Here is a 17,272-nt window from a genome sequence, read left to right as displayed (position 1 = left end):
ACTGAATTGACTCATGCATCTTTCATTAAAAAGTACATCCTAATTGCTTAATGCTATAATTGCTGGCATACTTTTTTAGCACTTCTAGATGAACTATTTGCTATTTATATTAAAAGAAGTTAATTTAGAAGTAGTTTGTTTGAATGTTTGTTTCATGGTGAGTTGTTGGAAAAGGTGTAGAAACTGTCAATTTTTTTCACATTGTGAAAGGCATGTGTTTTACTTCACCATCTTTACTACAGCATGCATACAGTGTTTTAATAGACAGCATTTTTTTTTTTTGCTTATATTGCCTTTTTTTCTCTCTCTCTTTACTGTACTTGTTTACTCTTTATATAAACTCTAAAATGAAATCAGATTTGTTATAGCATATTTGGGTTCTGAATGCAAAAATACAGAAATACAAAAGAGTGAAAGCAAATGCTTGAAACATACATGGTGGAAAATGCAAATATTAAAACCATTATGAGAAAAAAATAAAATGGGAAACATTCCATGTACTTTATAATGTGGTTAAGGGCTTTGTCTCCACACATTTCCATTTCCGTTATTCTCACTCAAAGGTCATACAACTATGGAGTTAAAGAAGAATCTCTCATGAGTAAATTGCTGTGTTTTGAATTATTTTAAGGTGCAGCAACCTCAGAGGCCAAAAATAAATGGGGAATTGTGAGATGCACCACATACTCGATACAGGGAGGATTTCTCTTACATGTCTTGTTTTTCTGCTGTGGTATTTAACATTGATGCTTTTCACTCATTTGAGTATCAGATTTTTTATCTTTCGTGGCTTTTGTATTTGATCATGTGTGATTCTTTTTTTTTTTTGTAGTATTCAGGCTTGTGTTGTAGACACCATATTTTCATAAAACTCCATTCTTAGATGCTTTTTAGCCTCTGTGTAGCCAGCAGTCTGCTACTGCTTATGCCTATCTTCATTTTCCATTTCTCAAGCATCACTTACTCTCAAAGTAAATTTGAATATTCTTCCCAGTCCTAGTCCAGAGAGGAGATTGAAGCACCCAGCACGCTATCTTCCTTGCATATGTAAGATTTTTTTTAATATGAATGACTAGTGTCCTATCTTCAGGCCTGACTTGTAATGCTGTCAGTTCATAAAGATCATGAACGTCTGCAACTGCATGTCTTGGTTAAAGGGATCATGGATTGACGTTTGCAGTCAATCATGCTGTAAATCTACTCTCTCTCCCTGGAATATCTTTTTTCTTTGGTAGCATTCAAATTCTAATGCAACTGAAAAATAATAAGGTACTATAGTGTATTAGCAGGCGTGGCATTCAAATGTCTGAGTACAGTATCTTTTTTGTTTTTTACACAATTGCGACATGTTTGAAAGCAGACACATTATTGGTAATCTGTGACATAATTCTGTATATTATGATATACTGCAAATGTACATATTTATTTCAGCTGCATTTATATGTTATTTATATTTTTACCAATCCTATCAGCTAGAGCAGTGATCAAATATTGTATCTATATTTTGTTTATGATGCTGGCTTACATTAATAAATCACTTCTTGTTTTTCAAATGTAATTTACTGCTATTTATTTCGCCAGCTGCTATTTGGTCAATGGGACATTTGCATCTAAGAGAAAGGATTTTGCCATTATAGCCACATTTTCCATTTCAGCAAGATTACTTATAGTCATTCATTATTGAATATTAAATGCTTTAAAACTAAGACCTCAACTGTTGACACTATATGTTAACTCAGAGAAATCTGTGGAATAAGCAATACACTTTTATTACTTAGACATGCAACTTAATCTAAGCCAAAATTCCAAAGTAATTCCTCATCCATTGAGAAGACTGATAGAGCTGGCCTGTTCTGACAGTTTGCAAATCTTTGTACACATTGAAGATGGCATTTAGACCTGATTAAAGACTGAGGCTAGCTTCACAGAAGTTCCTTTAATCCAGTATATGTTTATCACTCTTTTGTTGGTCCTTTCGTTTAGGGCTGAGAAGTGACCAAGCCTGACACTGGTAATTAGATGCATGTTACATGTTGCTGATGGTGTTCTTACACATTTGTTTTTGTTTTGAGCCAGGATCACCTATAACTGTTCACTTGCTGGAGATGTTTAGTTAAAAAAATACGAATTTAGCAATGTGGTTTAGCTAGAATTTAATCCTTTTTTCTTGTTAAAATGTAATTAATGAACTAGTCTTTCTGCCTTAATATGTAAACCTAACACTACCTTAAATAAAATAAAGCATTTTCATATCAAATATTTGCATGGTATTGCAGTAGACCATCACAGACATTTAGAATGCTAGAACTATACGAGAAGACCCGGTAGTCATTTTACAATAATTAAAAATATACTTTGCTGTGAAGACTGTGGTGCAGAGTTAGATGAATGTCACTGTTCTAAAGCGGATGTTTTCTTCTCCACTATTGTTACCCAATTGTTTCAGTTTCTTAGATTTTGACTGTTAAAAATCATGACGGGGAAATGGCACTGATACACAGATTTAAAGTCTGAATTCCTGGGCCCTGCTCAAGTGGTTCCTTATCACTGTAAATTAAAATAGCCATGATATGTTTGCTGTTGGAATGAAATGTGTTTTTCACACAAAGCAAGGATAATTCTGCCCACAGCACCTATAAATTCATATGACTAAGGATATGCACAGTTCAGCCATGATTTGTGTGACAACTTAAAGATAACAGCTGATGAACTGTTATACTAAAATAGTAGAACTATACATATTAACTGGATCCTGATGTTTGTTTGTGATAAAGATGACTTAAAACTAAAACTTAACTTTTATATTTAATAGACAAAAAATGTTTCATACATAGACATACCTCATCAGTAACAGTAGCGCATATAGCTTGATTTGCAGAAATTGTTGCTTAAGACATTAACCCGACTAAAGAATTTTCATGTGCTCTTTATTTCTGTTTATATCTGTGTTCTTAAAATTCATACAAAACATGGTTGTCTCACAAATTTTACAGTATCTTACATATTTGAGTGCATTGCTTTTATGTTAGAAATGTGTTTGGCTGTGCTTTGAAGTATTTTTTTTTTCTGTGTTTTTGGAAAGCCTACTGTGAAATAACCTGTTTTAAAAAACAGTAATAACTTATATTTTCATTTGTCTCCCTATTACAAGTGTGGGACTCAAAAGTATGGGTCCTGAAACTCCAAAGAATAAACAATGGTAAAAACCCCAAATTTCAAAGCTTGTTGTTACACTAGTAACTTTGCCTCACTATATATACACCGACTCCAAGAATGCTCAGAGAAGGGGGAATAAATATTCTGAGGTACCAAACTCTCAGATTTAATGTATGTTCACACAGGATGTTATGCTATTCTTAGTGTCACAACTGTGGCCCATAATTTCCCAAATACATCCCATCATTCAATTTTATAAAACCCGAAAAGGTAAGTTTCTGAGCTGGTGATCAAAGTCAGGATGAAGTTGATGTTGTAGCTGTTAACAGTTATGTATGAACTGATAGGCCTATGTTTGACAAATACCACATGCATATGACAGCTCCTTGGCAAGTAATTGACTCACTTGTGAGCATCTCACAAAGTTCTGATGACAAATTAGCAAAACCTTCCAAATGTGAACAGTATTCAGAAGTAAAGATTGCATACTTCCAAACAATGTTTTTGCAGAGGGAGCTAACTGTGCAATGTGGGGGAATGTACTACCATATCCAGCTATTTATTTATGGCAGCTTTGAGGTTGCAGCATTGTGGGGAAATCCTTGATACACCAGCAATTCAAACTTCCAAAGAAAAGCTGACCATTTGCACACTAATGATCATAGAATAAATGTGTATCGTTAGAGTAGTACAATCATGTCTGGCGTTACATGCATATAACACCTAAATGACAGACACTTAGCTTTCTTTGCTCCTACTATACTGTACTAAAGGAGGCACTAATGTCTTTACCGTCTAGTTTAATTATGAATTTGCTTGTTTGCTTATTTTTTATCTGAGTAGGTGGGCTGCTGCAGGGACTATTTTTGGTTACAGTTCAAGCACAGGCATTATGTTACTGATTAACATGAGCAATACAAAATTATTACATAGATGTAAATTATTTGCACAACAGTGTCAATGACCCAGCAGGTAGCACACTTGCCTTTGGTGCAGAAAACTGTATTTGGGTTTTATTTCCATGCTAGGTGGATAGATTGGTGACACTTCAATGCAGTATAAGGGGGGTGCTGCACTCCTGAGTTTGGTTGCCCTTTGGATGAGGTAATAAATCAAGGCCCTATCTACCTAAGTTGGTTATAGCTTATGTGGATGTAAAAGATCCAATGGCACCTATCAAAAAGAGTAGTTTTTTTATTGATATATACATTACATATTATTTACATATTTACATAATTTACATCTATTTACAAATCTTCATACATTATAAACTTCAACTTAAGCATTTCTCCCCACTCTTTTATCACAACTAAAAACATTATTTTCTCCAAAATCTTTGTCAAAGTCCATTTTCCATTATATTTAATTTCATTTAGTCTCTCATTCCATATAATCAATGAAACATAAAATTTTACTATGTCCATTTTCTAAACTTCTTCCTGTTTTCATGCACCATAATAACCAAATTCTATTATGTCCATATTTATTTGCTCAAATTCTACCAAACTTTTCACCCTGTTATGTTTACATATTTCTTTCCAGAAATTATTAGCACTTTCACATTTCAAAAACACATGCTCGGTAGTGTCAAACTCTCCACATTTATTACATATTCTATCTTGCTTTTTCTTGTATGGTATATTTGCTTTAACTGGCAATTTTCTAATAGACAGGTTTCATAAAAATCATTACATTCTTTAATCTTTTTATAGTTATTATAGCTAATTATTATGGCTTTTTTCTTAATTATTTTTAAATCTTTCTATGGATCAATGCAATAAAATGATTTCATAATATTTAAGTACCATTCATTTCTATTTTTTTCACATATATTCTTTTGTTATTTTCCATAACATAATTTTGTTTTGGTACTCTTTCATTTCTTCATTCAAAACGTTTTGACTTCTTTTTTTAACTTTCATCCCTTCCCACAATTCTTTGTATTTAAATTTAGTATAATTTCTATCAAGTTTTTATTTTCCTTCATAATTCCTTTTAATAACTTATATAAAATTAAAGATCCTGCATGTACTATTGGGTTTATTAAACCCAAGCTTCCTTGCTCTTCTTTCATTTATAAACACCCTATCTTGACTGGATGCAATCTAGAGCCCCATATAAAAATGTAATCATCATTAGTTCCTTTTTATACTATAGATGTTAGCAACATAAGCAATTGTTCGTATTACCATGGTGTTCAACGAGTGTGCTTTTTTTCTATATGAAAGTCTATGATTTTCAGAAAATAGTCATATTCTGTACTTCTTTAAATACATTATCCCATTGTTGTTGTTTGTATTCATTCCTTCCAAATATTATTCCTAATATATCTATATATTTTTCATTGAACTCAATATCTCCTATCATATCTTCAAAATCAAGTCCTTTACTTTTTTCTTTATTTATACTTAAGCCAATTTTTAAATGTATACTTAATTTTTCATTTACTTCTTCCATAGTTTATTATTTTTTAATAATTACTACAATATCAGCCACATAATTATGCTTTAATGGCAGTTGTACTTCCTTCACCATTTTGTATCCACTGCTACTTGACCTTTTATTAATTTCTTCTGCTGTTGCATTCATAACAAACTAGAAAATTACACTACTAGCTGGACAGCCCTGCTTTATTCCACATTCTATTTTTATTTATTCCACAATCCAGCAATTTACATTTAGTTTCACATAGTTCCTTTAATAAACAGATTGTATTACTTGTAATATGTTTTACTTACATTATATGCCTGCAAAATTCCCCATAGTGATTTATATTGAATATTATCATAGGCTTTACTTATATCCTCTATTGTAACCTTTGCTTCTACGTTTTTATTTATGATATCATCAATTATTTCTCTCATTATCCATAATAACTCTTTACTTCTCTTTCCTTTTCATCAGAATACATTTTGGTCATATATTCTATCCATTTTTTGTAACCTTTTTGTTATTATTCTCTTAAAAGATGTTATAATCTGTATTATTCAGTGTTATAGGTCTCCAATTTTTTATCTCCTCTTCATTTCCATTTTTTTAAATATAAATGTTATAACTCCTGTACATATCTCTCTTTAATTCCAGTTTCTAAGCATTCATTAATATCTTCTAAAAAATATATATTTTTTTGCCACTCCTTCATTTTTTTATACATACCATATTCAATTCCATCCAGTCCTGTTGCAGGATTCATTCTAATATATTTTAAAATTTCATTAAATTCATTCATATTTATGTTTTGTTCTACATACTCATTATATTCATTATTTAAATTTTTACCTTTATAAATGTGTTCTATATTTTCTTCTCTTTTAACAAACAATTCTAATACATATTCTTTAATTATTTCATATATTCCTGCTTGCTATTTTATTTGCTTACCTTCTTTATTCTTAATTCTGTTATTATTTTTCCTTATTTTATTATTTTACTCAAATGTGGTGGTACCTCTTGTAAACAATATTTTGTTTATATAACAAGTTGTTAATTTTAATTTGATTAATTTTATATATTTCTCTTTCGTTTTTCATAAAATTATTTTTTCTTCTCTAGTAAGTCTCTGATTTTTTCTTGACAATGTCTTATATCTCTCTTTTTCTTTTATTCCTTATACATTCTAAAAAAACAGTTTTTATACTGCTCTGTAAAAGTAAGCCACCAAATAGTATAATTCTCATAAAATTTTCTCAAATTCATATGATTTTTCCATAATTCCGTAAGTTATTTTTTTCTGTTCTAAATCTATCCTTTTCAGTCATTCTCTTTATTCCTTTTCCTATTTTTATATATTCTTTCTTTTCCTGTACTTTAACCCATATAGCCACATGATCTGAAAATTCATCAGACTTAATTCCTTTGTTTTCAACTTTTAAACTGTCATATATTTAAACAAAATCAATTTCTGTCATAATTTCATTCCTTTTGCAGGTCCAGTGGTTATTTTCACATACACCATTCCAAAGTTCTTCAGTTTGTTTTCTTTTTTTTTCCTCTGTTAATAATCTTCTAAAACAATATGTACATCTACAGCAGCACACCATTGTAAGATAACTATTCTTCTCTTAAGATTTTTCATACTGTTCACATTTAAAAATAATAGTTTCAGCTTTTAAGAACAGTTAGTATAATAAAATATTTACCCCTTTCCTTTCTTATTTTCTTTAAGCATTATATTTTTGAATTTTCTTTTCCTTTCTTTTAACTCTTCTCCCAATCAAATTATTTTTATTTCTTACTGTAAGTCAGTCAGCTTCTTCCTCACTTGTCTTCTCTGTTTCTTTTTCCTTGTTATTTTCTTTAACTTTATGTACAACCTCTTTATCAGTCACATCTTTTTGTACATTTTCTTGTATAATACATTATTCTATCTCTCTCTTCTGTATAACTTTATTTTCATTTTCTTGCATATTCATTTCACATTCTAGCCATGAATAACCAGTACTGCTACATTTTTGCACTTTAAATCACATTTTTGCATTATGCCTTGTTTTACCACATAAATAACATCTTTTTTATCACATTTGTTGATTAAATGATATTTTTTTTCCACAAAAATAACAAGTCTATGGTTGACCCCTGTGTTTCACAAAATCCCTATTGTCATGAACATTAATAATGCTAGGTACATACATAACATTATCATTTTCCATTTTCATTATTAGTCCACATTCCCACCCCCAGCCCATAGTCCTCTTTCATCATACATTTGTGTAGTGTCCATTACTCTTTGCATATAGTTAACACATATTCTTTCAGTTATTTTGCTTCAACTTCAGTTCTAAACTGGATCATTATACTTTTGTTGTTTGTTTGTCTGTAAAAAAGCTTGCACCACATATTCTAACCATGGATAAATATTTTTCTTTTATTCATTTGCACCCAAAATATTTTCCATGGCCTGCCCAGTCTCAAATATCAAGTCACAAAAAGTCTCTTTGTTAATTAAAATAAATGCTCTTACCTCTTTTTCTTTGACACCCAGAGGTGCTATGACTGAGTACCAAACCTTATACCTGTCCAAACTTTCTTCTTTTTTATAGCTCACATATATTGTATACTTCTATTTTCTCCATGATATCACTCCATGAAATTGCTGATCCACTTTCTGGTTCACTTTGGTTTACCATTTCTTCCAAATAATCATCCCGCAAGCTTCCCGCTTGTAGGGTTGAAACTGTCTCTCCTTCAAACAATCTCCTCTGAAAGTTTTCCTCTAAATCCATCTCTGTTATAGCTGTAATCTTCTTTTCCTCCAGTATCACTGTTTTTTCTGCACCCACAACATCAGAAAAAAATTCTGGTAGCAATTCTGCCATTTCAACTACATTTTCATTAACCTTCACTTCATTTTCAGCCAAAGCTGAATCAGCCCTAGTTTCTCCCTGTTCCTCCTGGCTGCCTCTGTGCTTGGACAGGAAACAGGAAGTCAGGATGTGTAACACACAAATCCTTCACCCAACTACCAAGAGTAGGGGAAGTTCCCAGATGCCATGGCCAAATTTCCCCTATAGTATAAATACAGCATTGTGTCTCCCATGAAAGAAGACTACTAGACTAGTGGGACTACCCTGGTCAACAAAGGATACATAAATAATATAGGCATCAGAAAAGTAAATACATTAAATCTGACATATGAAGTCTCACTGAAAGGCATCAGTATAATGTAATAAAATTTAAGCTAGTCTGGCAGAAGAAAAACATACATCACTTTCTGGAAAATAATATTTATTGCAAAAGGTAAGGAGAAGCTGTCATTGTGTTTAGCCAATCAGTAGTAATGATAATAAGTAATCAGTTTATTAAAATACAGGTGACAAGGAGTATTAATCAAAGGTTAGGGGAGTTACAACTTCATGTAAGGATTATCCAGAGAAGCTATTTGTATTTTGCAATTTCTGTGCAGTGTTTGCAATTCTCAACGTTTTTTAAATATTTCAGTCTTGTAGTTAAGAAATTATCTCTACTTTAAAACTCTTGACATAATAGTTGCACAGTACAAATATGGGCAGTGTTTGTTATTGGATTAGTCACTTCATTGTCTTCCAGATGCATTGCTACCAGTTTGTATTAAACCTGAATAACAGTCAGTATGGCATAATGAACATTTATGCACCACAGGGGAACTGAACTTATTGCTGTATGTTCTTCCTAGTTATTGTAGTACATACTATAGAATTTCTAGTTATTGTAGTACTACACATTAGGAAAACTGTATACTCCTCCTACTTGTTGTAGTACCATACTTTAGAAAAACTGTGGATATATTTTATTAGCCTGTTTAGATAGCCATTTTCCAGTATCAAAGTACTTGTTTTATTGATCAACCACAGTGCGATATCAGGGCTAACTACCAAAGCAACTGAAACAAACAGCAAAATCTTTGCTTATTACAAGGTGTGAACAAATTCTCAAAGAATCAGTATGCATTTCCAAACATATAGAGGTAAAGGTCAGATTTTGAAGCTGTATTGTTATAAAAAAGTGCATCTTGTTTTTTTTAGCCAGTGTGGTTGAAATTGATGGAGGTTTGCCATGGCACTCACTGGGCAGAATTACTCCATCAAGATATTTCATATATGATGCATTCTTTTGTAAGAACTAGAGCCAATGTCTAAGGTGATTATAAATGGCATTACATAGCTGGTTTGATTGGTGGCAGGAATGTTTTTTTCAGATGAACTGTGCATAACGTTATGTTTGCATTTTGTGAGGTGTCATAAATATGATATTGCTGTGTAGAATGATTTTTCAGCTCTTATAACAAAGCACAAAACTTTAACTTGCAGATTCATTTTGGAACTAAAATTATACTTTTTGTTTCTACTCAGCAACAAGTATTATTGCACGTTAGAGCAGAAAATCTGCAGTAGCATAAATGGTAATCTTCTTTGATTGCTCTTCCAAGTGTTACATGTCAGTTTTTAATTGTTATTGATAAATAAGGTTATTTATTTGGGAAAAAAATGTAGTTATACTTCACAGACACACACACACACGCACGTAATTAATTAATAAAAAATTGCAACTAGGACTTTAGTTTATTCTGATTGTTTACATTCTTCTATCACTTGTTTTGTTAATTTTAGCAACAAGGAGCTGCTACGTCAATCTACTGTGCCACAGCTATGGAACTTGAAGGACTCGGAGGGATGTACTTCAACAACTGCTGTCGCTGTTTGCCATCGCACCAGGCTCAGGATGAAATGACGGCTGTAGCCTTATGGGAACTGAGCGAGAGACTGATCCAAGATCGAATTGGCAAGCAGTCCAAATAACTGGGAGTTTCTATAAAGATCAAAACACATAGAGTACGTGCACACTAGAAGGCAGCCAACTAGAAGGCAGCCAACTCCGGAATCTTTCTAATCTTATCATCCAGAGAGTTTCTGTATAGCTGAGTTACAGATTAGGTAGTGTTAAATGAAATAATAACAGTCACAACACAGTAAAAGTGCTAATGGGAAATTGGGAATATTACAGGTTAAAAGTGGCAATATCTTTTTTCAGTGGCCTACACAGAATTTCTACACTGCTTTGTGAATTGAAGTAAATTGTAACATAATCTAGTGCATAAACCCGTTCACAAATGAGGGACTTTTACAGCGCAGCATAAAATGTTAACTACTTAATTTTAATTTAGTCAAATTTTTCCATTCTAAGATGGGCTTTTGATTTACTGTTTTTTCCAAATATATTTCATTACTGCTGAAACTGAACAAATGTATTTTTTCAGGACAAGAGTGTGCCTTCAAACATGCATATACTGCCATGCAAATGAAAACAGTAATCTGGAATTGCTCACTACAAATATTAAGAGCCTGTTATTCTGATACAAATATACTTTGGAGAAATCTCTTCCTCTGAGTAATGATTTGATAGAAAGGGAGTGTAAACACATATCCATCAGTAGGCTAAGGGAAGGTTATACGTTTTTTTTAGCAACATGCAGTGTGCTCTGAGGGGTTAAAAGACAGTTTATCAATTTCAGAATCATTGCTTCATATGTTTCCATGACTAAGGCATACATAGGTTTGTCATACTTATTTCAAATTACATTTTCTAGTTCTTAAATATAATGCTGAAACATCACATGCATTGTTTATTGTTTTCAGCTGAAATGAAGGCTTCTTTACTACACATTTTGTTATTCTTGAAATAAATAAACACAGACTAACAAAGAACCTATTATTGGAGTTGTGTTGATTTAGAAGTTTATGCTTGAGCTTGGTAGCAGTCTTTGTACCAGATGTTATCTTAAGCCGAAAAATTCCCAGCATCATGTTTTCTTTAAAAAAAAAAGTTTGTTAGCAAGCGGTGATCTGTGATTGATAAGAGAGCTTGGTAAACTTTTGTATTTGAATATATAGCAAGACATTTATAGAAATGCCTCAAAGTTTACTTGAGCTGCTTTTATGGTAGAAATTTGACTTGTCTAGAATTATTTCCTGGCATACCTGTGATATCTGTAGACTAGTTCTTGGACTCTGACAATGTGGGTCTCCCTCAAACCACAGGAAAGTCCCCAAAGTTCTCCTAGAGATCAGAAAAATAACTTTGATCTTCTTGCAAAAAATACATTGAAAGAAGGCCCCTTCCCCCACAAACACTCCACTGAAACACAGTCACTGTTATCCTTTTGCTGTTAGTCTGAGCCCAGACACAATAAATAAATAAGCAAACAAAATTGTTTATAATTATTTACAAAATTCCAGATAGCTGTCCTGGCAGTATTTCCTTCTGTCATACTTCTACATAAATCATATTAATATTCACAAATGACATATAGTTATTTACAAAATTCCAGATAGCTGAGCTGACAGTATTTCCCTATGTCACACCAAGAATGACAAAACTACCCATTTCAGAACATTTCATCATAAATGCAGTTCAAGCTTCTGTTATTACAATCCACCAATAATAGTACATATGCTCGATCTCTGCAGAAGTAAAAGTCATCTGAATAATTTCACATTAAAGAGATCTGTAACTAATGAAGAGATTGCAGCTGGAAAACAACTTTACATTTCAGTGTTTCATATACAAATTCGGTGCCTACTGCTCTTGAAGAATAAATTGTTGTCTATGTTAAATAAAAATAAAATGGTAAGCTGCTAATATTGCAATAGGGAATGGCTGGCGAACAAACAACAGTTTTATAATTACTAGGCATCTCATTCAAAGGAGGACACACAGCCCCACCCCCCCATTAAGAACACCACAGTATTAGCAATCCATCTACATGACGTGGATGTAGAACCCACAGTCTTCTGCACCAAAGGCATGTATACTACCTGTTGTGCTGGTACCACTGCTCTCAATTTCTATAACACAAACACTGATGTCCATTTGCTAAACAAAACAGCTGCACGTTCAAGACAGACTAAGAGTGAGCAATAGTAAACTTCTCTTCCCTTGAAAGTCACATTGAAAATGTACTGAATCTCATAGAAAATGCAGTGAAACTCAATTCCTTGAAAATGCAATGAAACTCAAATTCCTTGAATAACCTCTGATAATTAAGTGAACATTGTCTGGTGGTAGTTGTAGAGGATTCAGTCTCTTCTCCCCTCTAACCAAGGTATAGGGTTTGAGCCAAACTAGGGACATTTTAAACACACACATATACACTCTCCTCTTTCTCTATATGAATGTAATGCAGAGGAGGTGTTCTACATTCCGTGTGAGCAGTATGTGAATTCCAAGGAAGGAGAAGGGAAAGTTAAGTGCCTGTGCATGTGTCATGATGCATGCAGAAGGGAAGGGAAAGTTAATCTTGGGAGTGTGACGCAGGCTGTGTCCTTAAAGAAAAAATGTAATTTTTTTAAAAATTAAAATAAAATGTGGCATCCTCAAGGCAGTGACACCCCCCAGTCAGTGGGCCCTAGCCAGCTACCTAGGTTGCCTAGCTCTGGATCCATCTCTGACTGAAGTTCTTGCTCAGACTCTGCCTGTAATACTACATCAACAGTATGAACAGCACTGGGCTCAGAGCTGAACCCTGATGCACACCTACTCCCACTGGGAATATCTCTGTGAAACTGAACACTATTCATACTTGAATCCTTAGGTCTTTGTGTGTAGCCTGGACTAATTCTACTAATGTTTATGGGACTTTGAATCACCACAGGATTGCCCAAATCAGCTTTCATGGGACCTTGTCATATGCTTTCTCCAAGTCTAGGAATGCCCAGTTGGACTCTCTCTTTATCTCTAACTTCTTTTCAACTATTTCTGTCACAGCAAATGCTGAGTCATTTGTACTACATCCAAATGTGATTCCAAACTGCTCATCTCCAGTTCTGCTTTCTACTACTCTGCATATTCGTTTATCAGTCACCTTCTGCTGAACTTTCATGTAGTGTGACAGGAGTTTGATACGTCTATACTGCCCACAGTTGTGGATGTCTCCTTTGTTCTTGTAGACTGGCACTAGTATGCTTATTATCCAGTCATGTGGGATATGCTTTTCTCTCCATACTGCTATGAGTACCTTCAAGGGCCTTTTCTACCATATCTCACCCAACATTTTGATCATATCTGCTGTAACCTCATTGGATCCTGCTGCCTTCCCTGACTTCATTTTCCTTATTGCTGTTCTTGCTTCTTTTTAGGGGAGTTCCTCCTCTTCTTTCTTTATGGGCTGTATCTCAGGCACTACAACTTGTGTAGGTTCTTCATTCAGAGGTTGCTGAAGGTACTCCTTCCAGCTGCCTTTGACTTCCTATGGGCTGGTGAGTAGGTTTTTGCTGGCATCTCTTACAAAGGATGTCTGATTATCATCTTTATCGTTCTGCCTTTGCCTTGCAACCTGAAAGAGTTTCCTTGGTCCATTTACCGAGTCATTTTCCAAAAGCTGGTAAAGTGTCTCTGATGTTTTTTGTTATCCAGCCAGTATTCCTTCTTTGACTTGCCTGTTGTTTCTGTCTCACACTTTTTTCTGTTCTTCTTCCTTTTTTTAATAACTTCCTGGACTTCTGCATTCTACCACCAGTTTCCTTATATACCTTATTTCCATACATGGCTCAGATGCGTATCTGTTCTGTAGTCCTCACACTTACTGTTTTGAAGTACTTCAACTCCAACTATTTCCTCTTCTTCCTGATATTCTAGAGCCCTGACTAATTTATTGAACTGCTGTGGTTCCTGTCCAGTCAATTCCCAGGTCTTCATCCTAGTCTCCGTTGACGTTAGAACCTTCTCTGACTGCTTGCAGCTGATTGTGGCAACTGATGCTTTATGCTGCGAGCAAACTGTTTCAATGGGAATGACTTTGTGATCACTCATTTTCCACTAGTACCCTTTCCTTTTTTTTATGCTACTCTGCATATTAACCTTACCTCTATACTCTGGAAGGGTAAGGTCAGGCTCTATTTTACTTTTAGGATTTAAATTCTTCTGAACAAGACTCACAGTAATTGCTGGATGGACTCATCATAAGCTCACTGAATAAGAGAAAAAAGATTGTTTGAGGAGGTTGAAGGGGTCACTTCAACTGTTTTTATTTCAGTCAGTGAACTTATTGATGAGGCCGTCAAGCAATCACTGTTAAATGTTGTTCAGAAGAATTTCTGTTCTAGAAATAAAACACAGTATTAACTTACTTTTCCGGAGTAGAGGGGTAGAGTATTCAGTTCCACAACATCTATGCAGACAGTTACCTACCAGATTTTGGACATAATAATTGTTAGTGTCTAATGAAGTCTGACTGAATGCACAGAAGAAAAGCAAACTTAAGAATAAACATTTTTATTTCCTGATGGTCAGTTTCCAGTGTGTGTATACTTTGTTTTTTTTATTTTTCTCACATAGCTGTGGAGTATTATTTCTTGCTAATGAAGGAAATGGACTTGAGAGTAAAATATTCCATATACATTTCTTGGAGATACAGAATTCGTCTTGTAAGCCAGTACATTTAATTTTCAAATTATTCATTAATATGAAGAGTAGCATAAAAAAGTCTTATCCAAGTGCAAGACCAGGTGTAGCTATAGTGGGAAAATTAAATGATGGCAAAAGTGTAAAAATAAGTAATAGATGCTCTTCCTATTATATTTATTCATCCTTGGTTAAAATACTTCAGTGCTGGAGTAGTTAAAGCCAAAATTCAAAATATTTTCAGGTGAAATGACCCATTCCAATTCCTCATCTATATTATGTGTCTGTCACAGAACGTCTTGTGTAACACCTGGGCTTCTTATAGGACTGAAAAAGACAATGTGACTGTATGCACTGGGGTGCACAATATACTCAGTAAATGGTGCCGCTGCTGGAAATGTGTGGGTAGCATGTTGCATATCTTCTCAACTCAGAGATTGTTGGTTGTTGTAGGAATATGGATAATGAAGCTTTGGTTACAAGTTATTTTTTAATGGAAAAAAACAGGCTTGAGAGTAACTTAATAATATAAGTGAACTTATACAGTAAAGAAGGAATAACGCTGTATGGACAGAAAAGTTTAATAAAACACAATAAAACTTAAAAATAAAACACGGTAAGTGCTTTCACAGAGACTGCTTCTTCAGACCATAAAGAAAACACTTTTCAAACACAATGAATATATTCTTCTATCCAATAAAACTTAAGATATTTAATTAGTTAATTAAAAAATCACTTAGAGCATAAAGGTCTCCTCTGTTTTAAATTGGGTCACTGAACTGTGATAATAAAAAAGAAATTCCAACTGCAGCAAATTGACATTGAGGATTTTTTTCAGTAAATTGTCAGAAGGACATAAATTAACTAAACATTAATTTGCCACATGCCCTTATTCTGAGATCAAGACTTTGGGTCACAAGTCACTTTCCTATGTTTACTTTCATGTACTGACATCAACGTACATACAAAGGAGATGATGTTCATTAGGCTCACTTTTTCTTTAGAATAAACTAGCCTGGTTATAGGAAAATGACTTGATATTTACTGAAGTAGCTAAAACATATGGCTACTATAACGTCTTTGGACAGAAGAATGTGTAACCGCTGGGAGCACTAAAAAATAAACTGTGCAAAATGTCACTGATTAGATTAATACAACGAAATATTGAAAGCACTTCCACATCCAGCATGCAATTGTTTCAGGTAGTAGGCAAAATAATCCTTTGGATTTAAAAGTGGGAAAAAAAGATTCAGAAACAGTTTATTGCCATAAGTAAAATTAAACTAAGTTATTGGATAAATTGGAAATTAAGTGCAAAGTCAGAGGATAAATAGCAGGTTGGAAAACTGCAGGCAACTTGCAAGAACAGAAGGACAAGGTCATATGCTTTCTGAAAAGCTTTTGTTCTTAGAAGATAAAATGGCATATGGCAAATTCAGAGATTAATGGGAAAGGAGCATTGGCAGTAAGGTGAGTGCAATACTTCTGGAGATGTGTGACATATTATTTTGTCATAAAATTCTACCTGGTGAAAAAAAAAAATAATCTGCTTACCATCCTCATAAGGTAACATTTAACTTCACTCACTATGTTATTATACTACATAGACATTATAGGGATATAGGTAGAGTATACCTTTTCATGCAAAAATGCATTTTCTAAATCCATTTTCATTTAAATGAGTAAATTGTGTTATACTATTCTCATGGCCAAACATTCTGACCTTCCACTGAATCCTTGCATATGCATACAAACACACCACAAATACACATGCACACACACTACACTAACTCACACATAACTAAACATACAATCACCTCTACAACATGCATATATATCATATACCACATCAAGGCATAATTCAAAACTTCCCCATAACAATCAAGGACTGTTCATACAAGTAAAACATGAAAAGAACCACTTATCTTGCATCTGTGGTGTTTGTTGTTTGCTAACCGGATAAATGGACTGATACATACAGGCCATTTTCATTCACGAACCAAGTATTCCACAAGTTCAGGTTCATTTATGTACTTACAACTAACCGCAGATACCAATCAACTCTAAAAAGTAGAAACAAATTACAAATAAATGCAGCAAGAATGAAAACCAAAAACAAATAAATAATAATAAATCAAATAGCAACAGAATGCATGGTAAGATTGTTACAGCAACAGAATTGGGTCTATATCATGACGTCAAACAACAAAAAGAGCGAACACTGTTTTATCGAACACTAAAA

General features: G+C 33.5%; 1 long non-coding RNA gene across 3 annotated transcripts in view; it reads left to right on the top strand.

Annotated features, from left to right (window-relative positions):
- The window catches only part of LOC122810269, a 1,068,874-nt gene extending 1,057,534 nt beyond the window's left edge, over nucleotides 1–11,340 (top strand). For 2 of the 3 annotated variants that reach the window (XR_006366075.1, XR_006366074.1), the window contains exon 2: nucleotides 10,242–11,340. This is a non-coding gene — a long non-coding RNA (uncharacterized LOC122810269). Of the gene's footprint in view, nucleotides 1–9,857; nucleotides 10,034–10,241 lie in introns of those variants that run through there. The other variant, XR_006366073.1, reaches the window with a different exon arrangement.
- Nucleotides 11,341–17,272: the final 5,932 nt, after the last annotated feature.

Source organism: Protopterus annectens, chromosome 8.part1 (genome assembly GCF_019279795.1).
Source record: "Protopterus annectens isolate FY-2018-M chromosome 8.part1, PAN1.0, whole genome shotgun sequence".
NCBI lineage: Eukaryota > Metazoa > Chordata > Ceratodontiformes > Protopteridae > Protopterus > Protopterus annectens.
Note: the sequence above shows the minus strand (reverse complement) of the source record. Positions and strands in the feature narration are given on the sequence as shown.